The sequence below is a fragment of the Lactuca sativa genome, chromosome 8 (genome assembly GCF_002870075.4).
Source record: "Lactuca sativa cultivar Salinas chromosome 8, Lsat_Salinas_v11, whole genome shotgun sequence".
In the NCBI taxonomy this organism is placed as follows: domain Eukaryota; kingdom Viridiplantae; phylum Streptophyta; class Magnoliopsida; order Asterales; family Asteraceae; genus Lactuca; species Lactuca sativa.
The window spans coordinates 247299406-247324064 of NC_056630.2; the positions used below are offsets into that span (position 1 = coordinate 247299406).

General features: G+C 37.0%; 1 pseudogene; it reads left to right on the top strand.

Annotated features, from left to right (window-relative positions):
• The first annotated feature begins 15303 nt into the window (after window positions 1-15303).
• LOC111875908 (exocyst complex component EXO70A1-like) lies at window positions 15304-16336 on the top strand (annotated as a pseudogene).
• Window positions 16337-24659: the final 8323 nt, after the last annotated feature.

Below are 24659 nucleotides of genomic sequence, written 5' to 3' on the forward strand. Positions count from 1 at the left end.
CTCTGTCGTTTCCCGAATGATTTCCGGACCTGTGAGAGTGCTTTCAGGAACTCATCACTTAGCTAACTGGGTATCACCCACTTCAGCCCAGCACAGAGGGGATCTGCACTTTCGGCCATAGAGGGCCTCGAACGGAGCTGCCTTTATGCTCGTATGATAACTGTTGTTGTAGGAAAATTCAACAAGGGATAAATGAGTATCCCAAGCCTTTCCAAAGTTAATCACACAGGCACGCAACATATCTTCTAAGGTTTGGATAGTTCTCTCACTTTGCCCGTCGGTCTGTGGATGGTAGGCTGTACTCATGTCCAGCCTAGTTCCTAGGGAACTTTGTAATGACTCTCTCCAAACCTAACATGGTAGTTTCCCATCATAGGGCTTTCTATCTATAGATCGCAATGTTTCTAAGATTTTACAGAGATGTTGACTATGTTCCTCCTTACTTCGAGAGTAGATGAGTATGTCATCAATAAAGACGATGACGAACTGATCCAAGTAAGGCCGACACACCCTATTCATCAGATCCATGAATACTATAGGCGCGTTAGTTAATCCGAATGGCATTACTACAAACTCGTAGTGCCCATAACGAGTTCGGAAGGCTGTCTTGGGAACATCCTCCTCTAACACTCGTAGTTGGTGATATCCGGATCGTAGATCTATCTTCGAGAAGTAGTTGACTCCTTGAAGTTGATCAAACAAATCGTCAATGCGGGGCAAGGGATAACGATTTTTAATGGTAAGTTTGTTGAGTTCTCTATAGTCGATGCACATGCGAAACGACCCATCTTTCTTCTTGACGAACAAGACCGGTGCTCCCCATGGTGAGAATCTTGGTCGAATGAATCCCTTCTTGAGAAGTTCGTTAAGTTGACTGGAAAGTTCCTGCATTTCAGCCGGTGCTAGACGATACGGAGATTTGGCTACGGGGGTAGCCCCTGGCACTAAGTCGATTCTGAACTCGACTTGGCGTTGTGGTGGTAAACCAGGAAGTTCTTCTGGGAATATGTCGGGAAAGTCGCGTACTTCTGGGATTTTCTGGATGTCTTTCAATTCTTGATTGGTATCGACGACGTGTGCGAGAAATGCATGGTACTCCTTCCGCAAGCACTTCTGGGCTTGAATGCACGAAATGATGCGAAGGATCGTACTAGGTTTGTCGCCGTAGATAATTAAAGTTTTGTTGTTAGGAAGGTTAAGACGAACTGCTTTTTCGAAGCACATAATGTCGGCATGAAGAAGACTCAACCAATCCATATCGATGATAACGTCGAAACATTTAATTGTGACTGGCATGAGATCTATCTTGAAAGTATGGCCATCTAAAGTTAAGGTACAACCTACGTATATGCAGTTTGTACTCTCTGTTTTCCCGTTAGCCATTTCTACTGTGAATGAATTATCTAATGCACATGGTTTTTGTTTAAGCAGGTGTGCAAATTTGTGACTTACAAAACTTTTCTCGGCTCCACTATCGAAAAGTATGCAAGCATATGAGTTATCGAGGAGGAACGTACCAGTAACTATCGTAGGATCAGCTACTGCTTCCTCATGGCCTAAGGCCATAACTCTTCCTACCCCTCCAGCCATTCCTGCACTTGGTGCACTTCGGGAGAGACCCAGCATAAGTTTTTGCTGGTAAGGGGTTCGCGGGGACAACAGGAGTCACTGTGGCAGCATTGATCGCCACAAGTTGTTGTTTGTTGGAGGATCCTTGCAAAGCCCCTATTTTCCTCTTATTCCACCCCTTCTTGTTGTTGGGGTCGGGGTTGGACTTTTGTGGTATAGGTGTAGGGATTGTTGTGTTATGAGGTTTCTGGTGATCGATGAGAGATTGTGCCAGTTCCTTGCACTATCGAAGGTAATAGGCCTGGAAGCGATCACACTTGACTGGATCTGGGGTGACAGTCCCCAGATATATCTCTCTATCTTTTTGCTCTGAAGAGCAACCATATCAGGGCATAAGTTTCCCAGATCACAAAACCTATTTGTGTAGGTCGTGATGTCGGATCAAACCATTTGTAGACCCGAGAATTCTTGCTCGAGTTTTTGTATTTCACCTCGAGGACAATATTTTTTCATCAGCATGTCTTTCAACTTTTCCCAGCCGATGGAATACGCCACCACCAAAGTTAGATAGTTAACATGGCTGTTCCACCATGTTAGTGCTCTGTCAGAGAAGGTACAAGCTGCAAACTTGAACTTGCTGCCCTCCTGGCAAGCACAGATTTCAAAGATGGATTCCATCTTTTCAATCCATTGTCTCAACACCATAACACCCCCAGTTCCATTGAAGCTATGGGGTTTGGCGTTTGTGAAGTCCTTGTAAGTGCATTCCCGAGGGTGTCCATGGCTTTCGCCGTGGTTCGAGGGTGGTGAACTTGTTCCTGATCCACTAGGGGCAGGAGCGTTGATTGCTGACACAGCAGCTGCAACTGCTGCTGTGAAAGTTGCCTAGAACATGTTGGCATCGAAAGGATTTGGTGGTTGAAGAGGTACAGGTGGTGGTGGAGGTGGTGGTATCGGTGCTTCGTTGTTTGGGTTTCGCCTTGGATTCCTGTGTGGCGGCATCTTTAACTATACATTTAAAAGATGACGACATGGATAAGAATAAATGATAAATGAATGTGTCTCATGGACTAAATCCCCATAGTCCAAAAACAGAAAGAATAGTATGACTAAATGAAGAAGATAGCATTTGGATAATAATTTCCATAAGATTAGATATCTGTCACTAATACTGGAATTACAGATGTAACAAGTTCGGGAAAAATGGCCTAGAAGTAGGACTTACATCAACCAAGATGGAAAATTTTGATAGAATTAAGACTAGATCAAGACCTAACAGGTCTAAGATTTATACAGGTAGGAAATTAAACCAAAGTTTTACATAAACTAGGTAATATCCAAAAGATGAGTTGACGTTATTCTATCGGCGACGAGAACTGCTAGCATGAGTCCTCGATCCCGACAGTAGACGTTCAATGTCCCTTATACGCTTGTCCAACCTTGCTTGCTGAGCTCGAAGTTCTCTAACTTCAGCCCGGGTTTCAACAAGTTCCCTTTGCAGATTTGCATTGCGGACTAGAGTCCTTTCATGAGCAGACTCTAGTTGGCGAATGTGGACAGTGTTAACACCAGAGTTGGCGTCAACTTACAAAAATTGATTGATAGTCGCTTGAGCCATTATCGTGTTCCGAGAAATCCTACGCACCATGATTGGTAGGACTCTATCAGCAGAACCTCCTTCAGTGAGGTTGTAGAAACTTCGGTCGCCATTGTAGGGAATGGGCTGACCTTGTTCCTGACTCCATTCAGTCAAGTTAATGGCCCACAAGGGTGTGGGTCCTTGAAACACAGGGCGGGGGTTCAGGTTTGGGTTTTGAGCAGCTGGGGGTAGGTTGTTGACTTCTGGCTCCGAGTCAGAACTATCGGAAAAACCCTCAGCATGGTGATCATCCAAAGGGATTGGGTGATCATCTTCTGGTTCTGCCTCTAGCCAGCCAGCATTGCCTTGGTTCGGGAAGTACGGATCGTCGTGGTGAAATCCAGCCATTTTAATCTACGCGAGAAAAGGGATTATATGAAATAGCTAAATAGACGAACTGACTAAGATAATTACAGTAAGACCAAATACCCCTATGGTATTTCTTTATGGTTGTGCTGGTAAGTTTTTAGACTTGTTGCCACATCACAACCATTCTTGGGCATATGCTAATCACTCCTCGGACCAGCATAGTTAATCAGGCTATGTCATTCCCAAGACTGACTATATATCCCCAGGCTTACTTGTGATATTCAACAACCAAAATACTTTTGTTCTTGTCGTTGTGACACTGATTTTAGTATGAATGCAGGCACGTATACTTTGTTAAATATTTTATTATTTAAAAGTATAACTCTTAGATAGAGTGTTTTAATCCCGATGTATTTATAGTTAGTATATCTTTTATGGGTTGATATACTATATTCACTATAAACAATGCTCTGATACCAATCTGTCGCACCCCAAAACCACGAACGGCGGAAACGTTTAGGGGTGGAGGATGTCATGTACAGTATCACAACAGTGTAATATAATAAACAAGAAACAACATCATCCATTGCATTATAAGTAAAGTTTTAATACATATGTGCTCTTTCATTGTAGTAAGACACCAAAAATATACAATCAAAATAAAAGACGAGACTTGTCTGCTCCGTCTTCTCAAAACCTGGCCTTCATACCTGTCTATTGATGACCTGAGAATACAAGTTATTTTGAAAGCGAGTATTAGCTTTAAATCTGGTGAATTCATAAGCATATAAGTGTCATTGCCTTGTTTGTGAAAATCTGTTATGAAGGCCATGTAAATCGTTAAATGAAAATGTTGATGTACGTATGAAAAACCCTAGAAAATCCCTTATTTTCTATCAGTTTGAGATGTAGTCTTCTACCAAGACCTGAATGTTTTGTTTGTAAAATGATAGCTTTTCCTTTGTATTGACTAGTACTAAAAGTGCTTAGTCTAACTCATCGTTTATGTGAATGTATCACAAAATAAAGTAAATTGGAAAATGTACTACTGTAAGTGTTGTCACTGGGTACTAGGACTAACACCACATCGCATTAAGTGAAATATGTAACCTAATGACCATCCGAAGATTGTCCAAAACAAGTATTAATGTATGTGTCATCGCTGGGTACTAGGAGTAACACAATCATCGCAATAAGCGAAATGTATAACCTAATGAACATCCGAAGATTGTCCAATTGTCCTCTGTAGCAGCAGCAGGTGGGTGGAAGGGTTAGTCCCAAATCGATCTACCTAATATAAGTAGTAACCTTAGACCTCCGTAGAGGGTCATCGACCACTGGTGCTAATCAGTGGGGTTCAGAATGGTAAGTCCCGCCGAGCTATCCCATTGAACCGAGATAGGAAAGATAATTTACACAGTAAGTACTAATAAATCATCCACGTAGTCCTAAGTACAAGTATCCAGGTAAGTGAATACAGGATAATGCACCTATGTAAAAGTGTTCATGTATGGTATTCATGTATGTGTGTCCATGTAACAGTTAAGTATATGTAAACATATTCATGTATCAGGTAAACATCTGTAAGTACTCATGTATCAGGTAATGTACTAGTATAGACTCATGAATGAACTGACTCTTGTGTGACTCCTTGTAATAGAAGTAATGTTTGATATCTTCAAATTATCCCTATGCTAATTTACTGTAATATAATTGGTTGATCATGTAGGTTTATACACTCTTACTACTCAAGGGTGTGGGAAACTAAATGAAAGATCTAAACTATAACATCAATACCTATATAAGAATATAAGTATATATGCATAGTTTAGTTCAAGAATGTAAAATGGTTTTGTAAGTCATCTTATGGGTTTTGAACAATAATTAACAATGACTTGATGTCATTTTAATAAACATTTCAAAGGTAAAACATTTGGTAACAATGTGTTTTTAAGATGTAAAACCATTTCATGCATCACATTTTGTAGCATGTGAAATCTGTTAAATGACAAACACAGTTATAAAATACATATCAATGATTCAATAACATGTTTGTTTCTACTTGTATTCCCCCCCCCCCCCATTAAAGCATTTAAAATCATTTAAAATATTGATTAGGGGTATAAACTCACCTGTAGTTGGTGATTAGGATGAACTGAACGGTATAGGATGGCTAGGTATCAAGCGAGGACTTGTACACACACTACGATCCTAATGAACATATAATCACACATATATGCATTCAATTAGTCTTAAATCACTAATTGATAAAGTTAAGACATCCTAGACATAATAAACACTTTATATAAGTGTTTTAAGCCTTAAGGACTGCATCTAAGCTATTATAGGACAAGTTACTTGTGTTTAGGGTTCCGAAGGACCCTATATGTGAGTTTACTCCCCATATACCATCACTCATGGAGTTTACGGTTGTAAACTCTTGAGTTTACGGCCGTAAACTCCCAACCATGGGGGTTTGGTGTGTTTTGAAGTCCCTAATGATTCCTAAAATTATTCCAACTTGGTGGCTAAGTCCTTGGAAGGGTTTAAGGTCTAGAAACACTCCATTTAGGAGTTTACGGCCCTAAGGCCATTACCCTTAGAGTTTACGGCCGTAAACTCTAAGTATGGTGTGTTTTTGATGCTTTCAAGTCTCTTGCACTTGTGGTATAGGTTCTAGACTTTTATTCCAAGCATATGAAGACCATTGACACACTTTGGTGCCCCTTTAATGAGTTTACGGCCCATGAATCTTGTCATGGCCATAAACTCACTTTGAAATGTGATTTTGATGTGCTTTGGTCCTTGGATTAAGTGGGGAACAATTCCATGTAAAGGTCTAGGGCTTTAGGTGTCTTAATAACACCCTTTGGTCCATTTCTATGGCGTTTACGGCCTAAGATACACTTGGGCCGTAAACTCTCATTTGTTTGCGTTCTTTGATGTGTTTAAGGCCTCAGATTAAATGGGAACTAGTCTTGATAAAAGTCTTAAATCTTTAGTGGCCTTAAAACATCATTTTGAGTTCAAAAATGGAGTTTACGGCCTAAGCAACTCTTGGGCCGTGAACTCCCAAACTTGGGTGATTTATGGTTGTTTTCTTGTCCCTAACACACATACATGTGAGTCTAAGGCAGTTGTATAACACAAGGGTCGGTTTTGGCTTTGTTTCGAGAGTTTACCGCCCAAGAACACCTTGGGGAGTAAACTCCTAGATCTGATGATTTAGCCATCTAAATCATGTTATAAGCACATAATAAGCATTCTAACACTACTAGAAAGAGTTACTCACGTTTTGGTATAAAAACCCGAAGATCCGTGAGAGAGAAAATGGCTTTTCTCTAGTTGGAAATGTGAATAATGAATGAATTTGGTTCAGAATTTTATTTATAGTCCTGAGATATTTTGGCAGAAAATATTTTTATTCCTGAAATGATCTCTAATATAATAGAGTGTTGGAATAACAGTGTTACACAAAACCCTAGTGCACCCACTCTCCTGATATTTCCTGAAGTGTAAACCCTGAATTACTCAAACTTACGCGAAAAGTCTGAAAATTAACTGTGACTGCTATAACTTCTATTGAAGTGATATAGTTTGTACAGAATGGAAATTTCGGGTTCTCACATTATGCTCCCAGGTGTACTCTGGCCCACATTTCGAGTTCCATCAAACTTTCACAATCGAAATCTTACTCTGCTTGAGTTGTTTCACCTCTCTGTCCAAGATTTCTATCGGCTTCTCAATGAAATTCATCTTATCGTTGATCTTGATCTCCTCCAAAGGCACTATCAAGGATTCGTCGACAAAACATTTCTTAAGATTGGAGACGTGGATTGTGTCATGAATGGCGCTTAACTCTTGGGGTAGTTGGAGTTTATATGCCACCGGACCGATCCTTTCAATGATCTTAAAGAGTCCTACATTTCTTGGACATAGTTTTCTTTTCTTACCAAAACGTACAAGTCCTTTCCAAGGCAACACCTTTAGAAGTACCTTGTCTCCGACTTGGAATTCTAATGGTTTCCGACGATTATCCGCATAACTTTTCTGACGATCTCTTGCGGCTTTAAGCCTATCTCTGATGGTAGCAATCTTGTCAGTTGTTTCCTGGGTAAGGTCGAGTCTAGACAATTTTCTGTCATCGATTTCTGTCCAATATAATGGAGAACGACACTTGCGTCCATACAATGCTTCATATGGAGCACATTGGATACTCGTGTGGTAACTGTTATTGTAGGAAAACTCGATTAGAGGAAAATGAGTATCCCAATTTCCTTTGAGTTCAATGGCACATGCCCGTAGCATGTCTTCCATGGTTTTTATTGTTCTCTCCACTATCCCATTTGTTTGAGGGTAGTAAGTTGTGCTCAAATTTATCTGGGTTCCTAGTGCCTTATGTAACATCCACCAAAATCGTGATGTGAAACAACTAACTCTATCAGAAATGATAGATAGAGGTACACCATGCAGAGAAACAATTTTGTCGATGTAGACTTGGTCCAATTTTTCCATCTTGAAGTCTTCCCGAATAGGGAGAAAATGAGCAGATTTTGTCAGTCGATCCACTATGACCCAAATCGAATCATGACCTTTAGAAGTCCTAGGGAGTTTGGTAACGAAATCCATGGATATTTGCTCCCATTTCCATTGTGAAATTTCATGCTGTTCTAGTAGGCCGGATGGTTTTTGATGTTCAGCTTTCACTATGGAGCATGTCAAACACTTTCCAACATACAAGGCGATATCCTTTTTCCTTCCTGGCCATCAATAGTACCCGTTAAAATCTTTGTACATCTTATCCACTCGAGGGTGGATTGAGTATTTAGATTGATGAGACTCCTCTAGTACTATGTCTCTTAGATTGTTAACTCTTGGAATCCAAATTCTTCCCTTAAAATAACGTACTCCGTCGGGTTTGGTTTTAAATCTCACTTCAAAATCATGTAAAGTTTCACCTGGAAGATTTTCCATGATCAAGGCTTTCTCCTGGGCATCAATGATTTGAGATTTCAAGCTTATCTGAATTACCATTCCCAAAGCCCTCGCATAGGAAGGTTTCACTCTTTCTTTTCTACTAAGAACATCAGCTACTACGTTAGCCTTGCCTGGGTGATATCGTATCTCACAGTCATAATCACTAAACAACTCTACCCATCTCATATGCCGCATGTTTAACATTTTCTAATCAAGGATATGCTGAAGGCTTTTGTGGTCGGTATAAATGATGCACTTGGTTCCATACAAATAATGCCTCCATATCTTAAGAGCGAAAACTATTGCTCCTAGTTCTAGATCGCGAGTTATATAATTCTTCTCATGCGGTTTGAGTTGTCTGGAAGCATACACAATGACCTTATCATTTTGCATTAACACACATCCTAAACCTTGATGAGATGCATCACAATACACTACAAAGTTCTCTGATCCCTCTAGTATGGCCAGAAATGGTGCATTGCATAGTTTGTTTTTCAGGATTTGGAAAGCTTCTTCGTGTTTCTCTTCCTAGAGAAATTTTCTGTCCATTTGGGTCAAGGATGTTAATGGTTGAGCAATCCTTGAGAAATTTTCAGAGAATCGTCTATAGTACCCAACTAATCATAGAAACTTACGTATTTCTGTCGGGGTTTTGGGGGCTTCCCACTTCTGGATTGCATCAATTTTAGCTGGATCTACATGAATTCCTTTTCCGCTGACCACATGGCCAAGGAAATGTACTTCCCGAATCCAAAATTCACACTTAGTGAACTTGGCATACAATTTCTTCTCATTCAATAGCTCCAATATTAACTTCAAATGTCGTTCATGTTCTTCTTTGGTTTGAGAGTAAACAAGTATATCATCAATAAATACGATTACAAACTTGTCTTGGTATGGTCTACATGATGAGTTTTGAGCAAAACATCAATCCTATGGTTTGCATGCAAACCCTAATAGCTTTTGGATCTAGTTTGTCTAATGAATATGAAATTGAATATCCAAAGCTATAAACCCTAGATCTAACATACAATAAACTGAATCAGGGTTTGGAGAATTACCTTTGATTGTTATATTGCAATAACAATCAATTCCTTGCTTGGATTGGCTTCAAAAGCTCAGTGCCTCAAGTGTTGAACCTCTATTGGAGTCACAAACACCATTAAGCAACTTGGATGAAGACGAGAAGAAGGGAGGCTGCCCAAAATGACTAGAAACCCTAGAGAAATCAGTTGTCCACGTTTTTGGGGGCATAGGGGCCTTTTATATACATGTAGGCTATTAGGGTTTTCAACTAGGAAACCCTAATCTGACTGCTTAAGCCCTAAGCAGCCCATGGACTCCTTTAACATATCCCTTGGACGATTTCTAATGGGCTTCCCATAGAATTCGTCCAATCTATATATTATTAGGTGATCTATAGCCCAATCATAATTATCTTATAATTACAACTTCAGTCCCCTAAGTTTAATTAATCTCTTTTAGCCATAAAATTAATTATCAATTAATTCTTTGACTAATATTAATTAGACAATATGATTTCTCCTTTAATATATTATTCTCATAACATATTAATAAATCATAATTAAACCTTTCTCTCCTTAATTCATCCTACATATTGCTATGGTGAAGGCAACCCAAAAGGACCATGCTCATAATCGGGTCAAGTACATACCAAAATAGTTATGGACTTAGACACTAATCCAACACTACAGACCCTATTCATCAAATCCATGAAAACAGTTGGCACGTTCGTTAGTCCAAAAGTCATGACTAAGAACTCATAATGTCCATAACGGGTTCTAAACATTGTTTTATGACTGTCATTTTCGTGAACTCTTAGTTGATGATATCCTGATAAGGGGTCGATCTTTGAAAAGTATGAAGCGCCCTGAAACCAATGAACAAGTCATCAATTCGAGGAAGAGGATATCGATTCTTGATTGTCAAGTTGTTCAGTTCTCTGTAATCAATACACATTCGGAATGACCCTCCTTTCATTTTGACGAACAACACTGGGGTTCCCAAAGGTGAAGAACTTGGTCATATAAACCCCTTGTCTAGAAGTTCTTGAAGTTGTCTGGATAATTCTTGCATCTCGGATGGCGAGAGGCGATATGGTGCTTTTGCTATTGGTGCTGCTCTGGGAATTAAGTCGATCCGAAATTCGACTTGTCTGTGTAGGGGTAGACCGGGTAATTCCTCCGGAAACACTTCGAGATAGTTTTGAACCACCGGGATCTGTTTGATTTGCTTAGCTTCAGGTTCTCTTTATACCAAATGGGCCATGAATGCAATACAATCCTTCTTCAGGTACTTGTGAATCTTCATGTTTGATACAATGTTTAAACTTCTTCCTGGCTTCTCACCGTGTATGATAAGGGTTTCGTTATTGGGGAGAGGTACCCTAATGATTTTCTCATAACAACCAATTTCCAATCTATTCTGGGATAACCAATCCATTCCTACTATTACATCAAAACTACATAGCTCTATAGGAATTAGGTCAATGCTAAAGTGTTTATCATCTAAGTTCAAAGTAGAACCTGGAATTATTTCATTAGCCCTAATTTCATACCCATCAGCAAGTTCAATAGCATAAGTATTCCTCATCTTTCTTGATTTCAAGTCAATTAATGGTCTAAATTCTAAAGAAACGAAACTCCTATTTGCTCCCTCATTGAATATTACTGATGCAACTGTAATCACTTCAGGGTTTTGACGAGCTTCTTCTGCCCAAATCACAAAGGCTACACCTCTTGGCCGCCCACCTTGATTTCCTTGAAAATTTTGCCTAGCCTGGTCTTGTCCGTTGTTACCAGGCCCCATGTTTAATTTGGGACAAGCATTATGGTGGTGATTAGTACTCCTGCACTCGTAACAGGCCCTTTTTCCATTCTTATTCAGCTTACAATATTTCGGGTAATGGCATGTCTGGTTACATTTTTGGAACACAAGGAAAGCTCCCTTGTGATGGAAGTTACACTTATTGCACTTCGGATGCGGTTACTTCTTTCGCTCCTGAGTTTCCACGACTTTTTGTTCCTGATTTTTCACTGGTTCTTGCTCTTGGGCTCTTACCATAAATTTTCTTGAGAATTTCTGCTTCCTCCTTGACTTGCCTCCAAACTTCTTCTCTACTTGATCTGCTAGCTTCCTCTTGTTACTAGAGGTTTCCTTTGTCAAGGCTCCCGTTCTTATCACATCATTGGTTAGTCGATTTGCTAGACTTATTGCACTTTGAATGGTGGTTGGGTTAGCTGTAGTAACCATTCCTCGAATCTCAGGTGCCAAACCCTAAACGTAGCTGTCAATCCGTGACCATGTGAGGTACCAGTTTTGCTAGCTCACGAAATCGGACTATGTAATTACCTATTTGTGTTCCATTCATAGAATGGTTCTAGAACTCAGATTCAACCTTCTGATTCATCCTTGGGACAATACTCCTTTATCAGTAGCTTCTTCAGGTCTTCCCAAGTTAGTTGATATATCGTTGCATGACCTCGGGTTTGCACTAGGGTATTCCACCAGGTTAATGCCCATTCCTGGGGTAGACAAGTTGCATACTCCACTTTGTTGCGTTTGAGGCGTTTGCAAATGTGAATGACTGACTCCATGCCGTCAATCCATTTCGGCAACCCGACTGCACCTTCCTTTCCTTGGAATTCCTTAGGTTTACAGACCATAAAGGATTTGTAGTTGCATTCTCTTTCATTGCTTCCTTGATTTCCTCCTATACTTCGTTGGGTTACACTAAGACCCGTAGTTACTTGAGTAATAATGTTTGGGATTGCTGCCATGATTTGTTGTGCTATCAATTGAGCAACATCGGGTGTTTCGTTTTCTGGGCGTCCGCGAGTAGGCCTTCCTGCCATGGTTCTAAGACACAAGAGAGAAAAGAAAAAAAAAATACATATAATATATATATATATATATATATATATATATATATATATATATATATATATATATATATAATAATGTATAATGTCTGATTCACTAGCATTTTTAAAACTATAAGTGTTGTCAAATTAATGGTTTGCATTATTACTATGCATATAGATTTGAGAAAAGAAAGAAAGAATAAAAATCTTTTTATTCAACAACCGAATAAATAAAATATAGGGTTTGATTTCATAGTAACGTTTTCAAACATAAAATTATCTTTTTCATGACCATACAAAATAGTTTTAATACCAATACGATACATCATTCCCAAAATAAAGTTTTAATGTTTCTCCCAATAGACACCGAACATGGGTTTTCATTACATGATAAAATAAAATACTGAAATCAGAACCAAATACGAATCGCTATCCTAACAAGAAACATCCACATCATGATCAGTAACAGCCCTCCGAACACATAACATGTGGTCTTTGCATGACCTTCCACTCGCCTAGTAGCTCTAGCAATATCCTTAGCCTCCATAGCATGCTGAAACAGAATGCCCATTCCTATCATCACATCATCCAAAACCTCTTGAAGCCCATCTATCACTGCGAGACTCTGCCGTAGGTCCGTTTCCATCTACTGCATTCTTCGGGACTCCTATGGGGTTATACCTGTCTGCCTGACAGGTATCCTAATGACTCGATGTGGTGGGGGTGCTCTCGGTCCTGTCATGTTGGGTCCTACCCTACTGGGTCCTGCTCCATCGCATGATACCCCCACGGGCCTAGAGATGTTCTTCCTTGTAGTGTGTTGGATACGAGGCCTGGGGCGGTGTCGCTGATGATCTCCACCGAGTCTCCCGTGTCTTCCGTTGCCTCCTTGGGGTCTTCTTCCACAGAGGCGGGTGGATCACGTCGAGGGATAACAGTGACATAGCCGGACTCATCAGCCTAGGGGGTAGCGCGAGAGTATGACGATGTCGACATAGTGGATTGAGACATAGTTTTAATGAGTTATGAAATAAATAACAACGAATACCTATAATATGCAATGCTTACACACAACAAAATTCAGCTTTTAATTTTTGAAATAAAGTTTTCACAAAAATTTGGTTGAACATTTTCCCATTATAATTTTCTCAAGCTTTGTATAAATCTTTCCTTATATAAACATAGGTGATCAAGCTATGTTTAATTGAGGACCAATAATACAACTCCCGACCTAATTACATTAGTAGTAGGTTCGATGTAAAAGAAAATTTATACATTTTGGTTATAGGTTGTGTTTTCTTAAAAGAAAACTGATGTTCTATATAACTTTAGCTATGATACCATTTCTGTCACACCCCACTAAAGCAGAAACGCAAGATATGACAACGATAAATGTTTCATTGCAAAAGATAAAGATACATCACCATAGTAGTAGTTAAAAGTATATAGCCCATAATTCAAACAAAACAAATACAAGTTTTCCAAAATGACATTGTTCAAAAGATAGCTTCATAAAATAACTTCCACATAATGCAACAATAGTATGCTCTATGATGATGAATCTTTATGCCCACTTACTAATTATTTTCTAAAAAAGCATGTAAAACGAGGGTCAACTATGAAAATAGTTGGTGAGTTCACAAGTTTACAAAATCAAGATTTAGTATAAAACTTTCCATAAATACAAGTACGTTGCTATAATGAGAAACAAAGTTCATTGCTATAATGAGAAACAAAGTTCATTGCGAAAATTAATAAGCAAGTTTATATGTATATGAATAAACAATGAGTTCACAACCAAGCCTATGACTGATGCCCTATCAAGATCTATGCTTATCATTCCATAGATGAATATGGTATCATGGACTCAGGCAATCGGGCGAGTGAGGAGTTGTCATTTCCTAATAGCGCTATTCATAAGTTACCATTGGCTCAAAGAGTTAATGGTTGGAGTAAGTGGAAGGGACTTAAGATGATAAGGCCTCATGTTTTAACAATAACATACACATACACAACAAAATATATCAAAATACAGCAATGAAGTTTGATACAATTCAATATAAATACATCAATCATAAATAGTTTGGACATGCTTTTGCACCCCAAAACATAAAAACCAAAAATAGGGGGAAGGTGTGAATACTCACTATGTTTAAAGTAGCTACAAGTGGTGCCTCTGTATACACCAATGCCTTTACTACTGGGATCCCACAACATCAGACACACGCTAGTGAGTTTCTATGTCGCAATCTAATGCTAATATACTAAATTCTACATATAGAGAAATGCCAAATTTTTGTTCTAATATTGGTTTTATATTGAATGGGTAACAATTTTTCTGAAATGGTGATATTTTATAAATCATGTGATTAAGATAAATTTGGATATTATTTTCCAGGTTATTGTTATATTAATTGAGGGTATTTCAATACATTTAAAGGTGTTTTAAACTCCTAAAAATCCAAAAATATTATCAAACAGTTTACAAAAATTCATCAAATTCTACATTTTCGTTCCAAATATAGTAGAGGTCTTCCAGAAATTTGCCCTTGAATTTTTGATGTAGTTACCTATTTTTTTCAAATTTTTAAGCCTGCATAACAATATAAATTCGTGAAAATAGCATCCAGATGATAAAAATTCCCAAAATATTTATATGACAAAACTGCAAAAATGGTCCCTGTGGTATGCATATTTTTGGGGTTTCAGTCCAAACCTCGACTTTTTTGGATTCATGGTCCTTTTGGCCTAGTTTGTATGCAAAATTGGTCCCCCGACTTAACTACCGTTAAGTTTTTGCTGTTAACCTCCTCATGTGCATCTCACATGAAGGTATATTTGTCTTTTCACTTCTAAAGGACAATTTTTTTTTTCACCTTTAAAATAATACCCTCTCTCTCTCCACAACCTTCCCCACAAACCCGTATGGATTTGTTGCCAGATATCAACGCAGTTTTTTTCTCCAAATCAGCCGAATCAATTAGGGTTCAGGCAACGGAGATACTCTCCAGGCTAGCGGAGGCTGCTAGAGGGATGCTATCGGAGTTTGAAAACGCAGTACTTCGCGAACCTTCTCGAGTGCCAGTCCCTGGGGGACGGTTCATCCATTAACTAGGTATGTGATGAATTACATAAGCTTAATCTCAGACTACAAACAAACCCTAGGCGAATTAATAGTCTCCAAACCTGCAACCGGCTCCAGATACTCCGACGATTTAACCACTCCAGACATGGATTTCACCGACCACGAAGGTCAATCGCCATTAGCACTCCATCTAATCTGGATAATCGTGATTCTGCAATTCAACCTAGATGGAAAATCCAAACACTACAAAGACAACTCCTTAGCTTTTCTCTTCATCGTGAACAATGTCCATTACATCGTTCAAAATATCAAAGGTTCACCGGAGCTAAGAGAGATGATCGAAGACAGTTATTTAAAAAAACTGACAGGTAAATTTCGGCAGGCTGCAACACGATACCAAAGAGCAACATGGGTCGGGGTATTGTATTGCTTAAGAGATGAAGGTCTACACGTGAGTGGAAGCTTCTCATCTAGCGTTTCAAAGAGTGCATTGCGAGAGAGATTTAAATCGTTCAACACCATGTTTGAAGAAGTACACATAATGCAGGCGTTATGGTTAATCCCTGACACACAGCTTCATGAGGAGTTACAGATTTTGATCTCGTAGAAATTGATTCCAGCTTACATATCGTTTCTTGGAAGATTCAGAACTCATATTGAGAATGGGAGGCACCCTGAACAGTATATAAAGTACTCAGTTGAAGATCTTGAGACTGTTGTGTTGGATTTCTTTGAAGGGTATGCAGTTTCACAGCATTCGAGAAGAAGATCACAGTGATATTGTAGGACATTATTATTCTTTTATTTTTTGGTGGGTGTTTCATTGACATTGATTGGTTTAGAAATCAGAATCAGATAAAGGAAAGAAGAAGAAGAAGATGAAGCCTCCTGAGTGAACTCATCCTCTGTAAGTGTAAGCATGTTGTTTGTTTTGTTTTGATTATATTTTTCAACTAGTTAAGATTTTTGTTTCATTCGTTTGTATGGAAATTCGTTATACATCATATGTTTATCTTACATTACATGAAAAATTCAAAGTTATGTGGAAGAGATAACAGTGTTGTGTTGTGTTGTGTTGGGGTGAAGCTGGAGCAGCACCTGGTGAGATCGATTCCTAATCGTGGGGAAGGTTATGGAGAGAGAGAGAGAGAGAGAGAGAGAGAGAGAGAGAAGGTATTATTTTAAAGGTGCAAAAATGTCCTTTAGAAGTGAAAAGACAAATATACCCTCATGTGAGATGCACATGAGGAGGTTAACAGCAAAAACTTAACGGTAGTTAAGTCGGGGGACCAATTTTGCATACAAACTAGGTCAAAAGGACCATCAATCCAAAAAAGTCGAGGTTTGGACTGAAACCCCAAAAAGATGCATACCACAGGGACCATTTTTGCAGTTTTGTCTATTTATATTACTGTTATTAAACATACTTAAGCGGGGAAAAATATAAAAGTGGGTTTCTAAACATTTTAACCCAATTTTATGATTTTTAAGCATTTGTTCTAACAAAAATGGAAATAAATAGAAAACAGTTTCCAAAATTTCCCAAACTTTTTGTATCACTGTTAATATATATACATATATATATATATATATATATATATATATATATATATATATATATATATATATATATATATATATATATATAAGCTTTGAAAAATATAAAAGATATTTTTCAATTAGCCTTGATATTTTTCTTTGTTTTATTTTATTGAATAATCATTAATTGATGAATAATTATCAAAAAGTTAAAGTAAATTACCAAAATTTTTGTAAACTTCATTTACAGTATATATAATCTGGTAAAAATACCACTGGTGATTTTTATATATTGTAATCCGATTTTGGGGATTTATGTTTATTTAATATTAGAAAATAGAAGAAAAATAGCAGACTAAATAGAAAAATCATCCACATTTTTATTTAGAGTTCTAATCTATTATAAGCTCTTCCGGTACATGTTCATTAATATCGGATGACTAGAACTATTTTTTCCATTATTAGTCTATTATAAATACAAAAATCGGGGAAAATAGGTATGTACTATGAAAAATTCTAAAAATAAGTTTCTACGTATCCCACATGAGGTAGAATCTGAAAAACATCTTAGATAGCCTTTTCAAATCCCTAAAGCGCTTTTATGATTTATTTGAATTAAAATAAAGAAAATTAAATATTATGCCCGACAGTAACCAAAATCGATGAAACTTACTCAGATGTCATAATCTACCTTAGGGGTAATCCACGAATTTACCTATAATTTATAGAGCTCAGAAAGTATTTTAAATGATTTATGGCCTTGTTTTATTGTAAGAATTTTAATAAATTAAAGAAACGATAAAAACTCCTAGGATTTTCCAGATCCTCATATCATCTTACAGGGAATCTGAGGAAATTTTATTTCGAACAATAAAGGATAGCTAGATTTTTTTATGAATAAAATCATTTACATGTACTATTAACAATGTACTTTGATCATTAAGTTCTTTAACTTGATGTTCATCACATGCATCACGGTTTGAAGACCATGCATGGACATATTTTGTCATAGTGATGTTTTCAAAGGAAAAACTTGAATGCATAAGGGAGATGAATCTTCAAAACTTGTAAAAGTTCGTATTTTAGGGTTTGACATAGGTTTTGGTCCTTGGATTTCACCATCAAACAACATGCATGTTGTTCTTGGGTGAAGGCCTACCACAATCATCAAAAAACTTGAAATTCATGGATATGTTCATGAATGTTCATAAAGAATGGTGTAGAAGAAGGAGAAGTGCAAGAAAAATCTTTAAAACAAGAAAGAAAGTGAAGGAAGATGAAGGATTTTCGTGACTACCTTGAGGAAAAATCCTAGAAGATGAAGATTTGAAGGCTGAGAGATGGTCTTGGCTGGATAATTTGATGGGTTATGAGAGAGAAAGAGAGAGTGTGAGTGTGGTAAAGAGTGGAGTGTGAGAGAGAGTGAAGGGAAGTTAGATTGTAAGAGAAGATAAAATGATTCAAAGACCTGGGGAAGAGGGAGAATGGGATGTGGTGGACGATTTTTTTTAGTATGAGAGGGGTATTTTCTCTCATAATTAAATTTTTATAAATTTGTCGTTAATTTTTATAAAACCCTAATTTTTATAAAAAGGCTGCTTTATTTAATTCTTAACTTATTAAAAATATTTTTTTTAGCTCATAAAATATGATGTATGCTTGATAATTAAAATTTTATGTTTTTGATTATATCCCATAACTTAATTATTTAAATTTGATACAATAAACTTTATAACAAATCTTATAAAGTTTTTAGGTTTTAAAGTTTATAAATTTGGATTTTTGGGCTCTTTAGGGCTTTTGGAACTTTGTTAGATATTTACCATCCTGTTGAAATGAAATTAGAAGATTTTAATTTATTTTTAGGGTTTTATACTCTTTTTTTTAATTGTAAAAATTGTTTAGAGTTCGTTCTAATTCGGGTATTGACATTTCCTACAGTAGCTAGACAACTTACTAGAATCGTAAGAGTCAATTATATTAGTCCTAGATTTTAGTTGGATCCTAGTTTATACAAGATTATGACCTAATTTCTATTGCTAGGTCATGGCATGATGTGCATATATGGTTTATAAAAAGTTGAATGAGTCCGAGAATGACCTGAATTTGACAATTGTCACATTACACCCAAATCCTAATCGTTGAAATGAAACTATACACTTAGAAGAAACTATTCGTGCTCGTGCTTGACATCCACCACCATCTACCCAAAGATACTCCGATGGTAAATAACTTAAATCTTGGAACATAAGATCTAAAAGTAATTATCTAAGAATTTCTAACCATCATCAAACAAACACCTTCATCACCTACCAACACTCATGGCATTTGAAAAAAAAAATATGTGCACTCAAATTTGATATATATATATATATATATATATATATATATATATATATATATATATATATATATATGTATATATATTAATGGAATTAGAAAATATATATTTATTTTTAACAATAAAACACTTATTTTAAAGTTAACTTAAAAAAACATAAAAACTTTTGACAAATAAAAAGGAAAAATTGTTTCTTTTTTTTACCCAAAATAGTAACGTACTTATAGTCCTAAAAAAAAAGAAGGCAATGTACAGTCGTTGATCAAAAGAAAAATATTTGAAACACGTCGAAAGGATTCTAATTGTTGTCCAGAAACTATTCATGTAAACGAAAATAAACGCCATGAACAAAAAACTTTTCATGTAAACCCAAATAAGTAGCCTACTTATACCTTCTAGCCAAAACAACAATAGCCAGAGAAACGAAACATTTTGAAATTTGCCAAAGGGAAAGCAATCGCGTCTGCCACATTGCACGGATCTACCACTAGTGTGTGTGTGTATATATATATATATATATATATATATATATATATATATATATATATATATATATATATATAGCAAAAAGTGACCCAACTTGTCAATCCAACCCGAACTTAACCCAAAATTAGCAGGTTAGGTTTAGATTTTGAACATGTTTTAGTTGAATGAGTCAACCTGTCTAACCCATTTAATTAAATAGGTTAGGTTTGGCAAATTTGTCAACCTATTTTCAACCCGCTAACTCTTTTAAAATTGGGATAATAACTTGACAAGGTAACATACTATTGCTTTTGGTCACATTTGGTTATTGAACTTTTTTTTTCATGATTTAATAACCCTTTAACTTTTTGATTTGTGTATATTTTCCCCTTCCGACTGCTTATTGTCGGTTTTAACAGTTGAATCGATCCTAGGTGTCTTTTTTATCCTACATGGAAAATGAGGTGACATGTAGGACTAATTAATAAGGTTGGTATTAAAAGAGGGGCAGTGGTGGTTTCTTTATTGTGCCCTAATACCCCGATGACGGCTTCCTCCTACAACTTCTCTTAGAACCTCAATCGATCAAGCAAGAAATCAACAGTAAACAACCCAAAATCTTGTGATTGTGGGTTCCCTGAACATATTCTAACATCAACAACACCAAACAATCCATGGATACATTTCATGGTGTACAATGAGGTATGTAAGTTCATTTGAATCTTCTCTCTTTTTTGGATTCGTTATTCATGAATTTATTCTTCTTTTTGAATTGTTTGTTTTGAAGGGTAAATGCAAATATTGAAATCGATTGGATGTAGAACCTGCACAGATGCTTGTATTTGATGTGGTGGAGGGAATGAAAGCCGAATTAATAGCATTGAAGACAGAAGTAGAGAATGTGAAAGAAGACATGGTATATATGAAGAAGGAAAAGTTGGTGGATGGAATGAAAGCTGATTTGGTAGCATTGAACATAGAAGTAGAGAAGGTGAAAGAAGTCATGGATAAATGAAGAAGGGAAAGTACTCTGATGCCACTACAATGAAGGAAAAACTGTATAAGTTTACCATATGATTTCTTTTTTCAATCATTATGTATATGATAAAATGATGTACTGAAATATGTTCTTTAAATGATGTATTAACTGGAATCATGTATTGAATGATCTTAACTTCTTGTTTGAATGCAATGAAATCAGGAAAATTAGCATACATATAACAATGAATACATATATGATTCCATTCTTTGACTAGAGTGGAATCTGTGAAACAACAATGGAATCCATAAAAGTAGCATACATACATAATGAATACATATATTGTTCCATTATGTGAATGAAATGAATACAATACATACATATAACAAGGAAGTAATTGAATGTGGCAGTTGGATTCATTGAAATACTCCATTAATATTTGAAATTTAATAAAAGGGTAAATACTTATCTGCATACACAATAGTTATATCTAGGTAACAAAAAAGATGGGACAAAAGATTCCTAAATAACAAGGGCCACAAAAGAAGGGCCACCATGTGCCCACACACCCAAAAGAAAAGAAAAAATAAAACTTAGTACTTTGTCTTTACATTACAACTTGCTAACAAAAGATGTTGTCAACCACCTACCACCTACCTACTAAATTAATCAAGGATTTTAGGGTTCTCTGTATTGCTCCCAACCCCATGTATCTTCCTTCTCAATGCAATTTTGACAATCCTTTTAGAATATTACCTCCGTCCACTTCTACCAATTGGGGCCCTTATTCTAGGGAAAGGACTTGCACCTTGTGGTGGTGGTGGAGGGGGTGGTTGGGCTACTGCGACTGGTGGTGGTGGTGGTGGTGGTGCTGGCGGTGATAAGCCTCTTTACTATACGATTAGGACATATATTTCTATACATCTTGATTTAGGAAAGAGATTGCAACCACTCCATGTAAGCATGATATCCCTATAAGTTTCCATATTCTACAATCACAAGTCTTTACAATTAGATCCACTCCATGTGTTGTATCATTATGCCTAACTTCATACTTTTGATAACCACAAGGAGTAACCCCCCACAATCTATATAAGGCAATAAAGACTACAAATTAATAACTAATAACACAAATTATAAAACCCGTATGCTGAATCATGAAACTACATATTACCTCTGTTTAACCTTCAACCCTTGTATAAGCTTCCTAATACTTGGAGATATAGTAAAATCCCATTCAATTCCTTCAACTCTTTGACTATATATCCTTTCCATTAAAAGTATACTAATCTCCTCTAGCATACTGATTACTGGTTTCCTTCTAGCATGCCTAATAGCAGAATTGTAACTCTCACTCACTCTATTTTCAACTACATCACAATCTCTTCTTGAAAAAATGACTTGGACCAGGTAGTAGGATCTCTATCTATAAGGTAATCATATGCTTGAGTATCTATAAACTTTATCTTCTCCATTACACCTCTGAAATTCTGCTCAGTACTAGCATTGGCAGCCCTCCAAAACAATTTCCTGAAATGTTGATCAGTAAACCTTTTAGTAAAATTGGCCACAATGTTCCTAGCACACTGTCTGTGTTCAGCTTCTGCACACCTTATTTTTACTGTAACTAGTAACCTCTACAAATAACAACATCAAAATTAGTAAAGCAAGCATAAATAGGAACCAATGCTCACCTTGTGTCTATCAGAAAGAAGGATAATGCCTACACCAAGACTACCATCAATGTCATCCATGATGAGATCTATAAACCACTTCCATGTGGCCCTGTTCTCAACTCTAACCACAACCCATGCTATAGGGTAGATGTGTATGTTTGCATCCCTCCCTACAACTGCTAGAACTTCTCCTCTAACAATACGCTTTAAAAAGCAACCATTGTGACAACCCGAAGTTCGTTCCATCATTTGTAACCCTTTTTCCGATAATAAATTCGTCGTTTCCAAATTCATTTCCGTTTAAGCTATTAAATTAAGTCATTTAATTTGAGGTTGCTATTATGACTTAATTGGTGTCCAAACACATTTAGAACTCATATTAACACGCCGTTCTAGTAATCAGAATACCTTTAGAATCGACCATATCGGGTTACGGCAACTTAATCGGGTGCGACCAAAAGCCATGACTAACGTCGGTATCGGGTAGAATTCCACCGTGTCCCGAATTTGGAACATATTTAAAGTGGACTGAGCTTCCATTTGAAGCTTTTGCACTCTCTCACTACTCTCTCTCTAACCTCTCTCCTCAATCCAACTCTAAGGTCCAAAAACATCAAATTAAGGCTCGAATTCATCAAGGTAACTTCCCTAACTCATAGATTAGCATCCTTAGCCTTCAAATTCGTGTTTAATCTATGGAAAAGGACCATTTTCATGTGTTTACGGCCCTGGAACATGCTTGGGCCGTAAACACACATAAAGGGGGTTTTTGAGCCTTAAAACCCTTCCAAATCACCTTTGGGGCTTAGATATGACTTAATGGCTTATCAAATCGGACTTAGAACACCTTGAACATAATTTTTGAGGAGTAAACATGAGTTTACTACCCAAGAACATGCTTGGGCCGTAAACTCATATTCATGAGGAGTAAACTCAAATTCAAGTGTTTAAATGCCACTTAAACACACTAATACCCTTGGATTAAATTCTAGAACCAACCACAATTGATTTAGAAAATTTAAACATGATGAAAACCATCCCTTTGAGAGTTCACGGCCATAAACCCCCCCAAGAATGGGTTCCTGGCCGTAAACTCACAAACACAAGTCAAATGTTGCCCTAAAATCATTCTAAGGCTTGTAAAATTGGTTTGAATCACATGTGATTGATCTAGGGCTACAAAATCATGTAAGGAATGGTCACATAGGAGCTTACGACTGTAAACTCCTATTTACAGCCGTAAACTCAATTTGGTAATGTCCTTGGTGATAAGACTCATTCCTATGCCTTAGATTAAATCATAGCAACCTTTCCCAAGTGATATTTGACCATTTAGCACCATAAAACCTCTCATCCATGAGTTAACGGCCGCGAACTCATGTGGTCATGGTCTTAGGGCCGTAAACTCCCTAAGGAGTTTACTCTTGAAGAGCAAACTCATTATCCGAGCCCTATACGTCCGTAGATGTCACCCGGGTCACTCCAAACACTTTATTTGAAGTGTTTTCTTGTATTGGAGTGTATAATCATATCTAATTAGTGATTTAAAGTCTAATTAGATACATTTGTATACCATTTCATATTACATAGGAACCTCGCACGTTATCAAGCCCCGAACCGACACTTAGCATCCAAACCGTCACGTTTTCTCGCCTGGTGAGTTCATACCTCTACCCTTTTTCAATGTTTTTCACTGTTTTCAGGGGGGAATAGAAGCAAAGTACAAGGAATACTTGTACTCAAAAACTTTTTTTACATGTGTTGTGTTTCATATTTCATATGCTTTTAACGTTGAAGATCATAACAGATAACCGTTTGAACTTGCAGAACATATTGTCGTATTATTTGTGAAAAACGTTATAAAATGTTGTATTCTATATTTTCACAAATGGTTTTCCACATTTTATCAATTAAAAGCATAACATTTGAACCTTGAACATGAAACTTAGTACACTGTTTTCTCCTCGGTAACACTCCACAGAGATACGCGAGTGGAGGATCATTGTTTATAACAGTATCTTTCTATATTATTACTAGTAAATTTGTTATTCCTATAAATTGGAGACACGTCCTCAGAGGACACTCCACAGAGATATGCGAGTGTATAGATCTATACGGGGCTGACTACCCCACACCTGGCTGCTAGCTACAGCCGAACTGAAAGGTTCAAGGGTGACAAAAGGCATAAGGTGATGT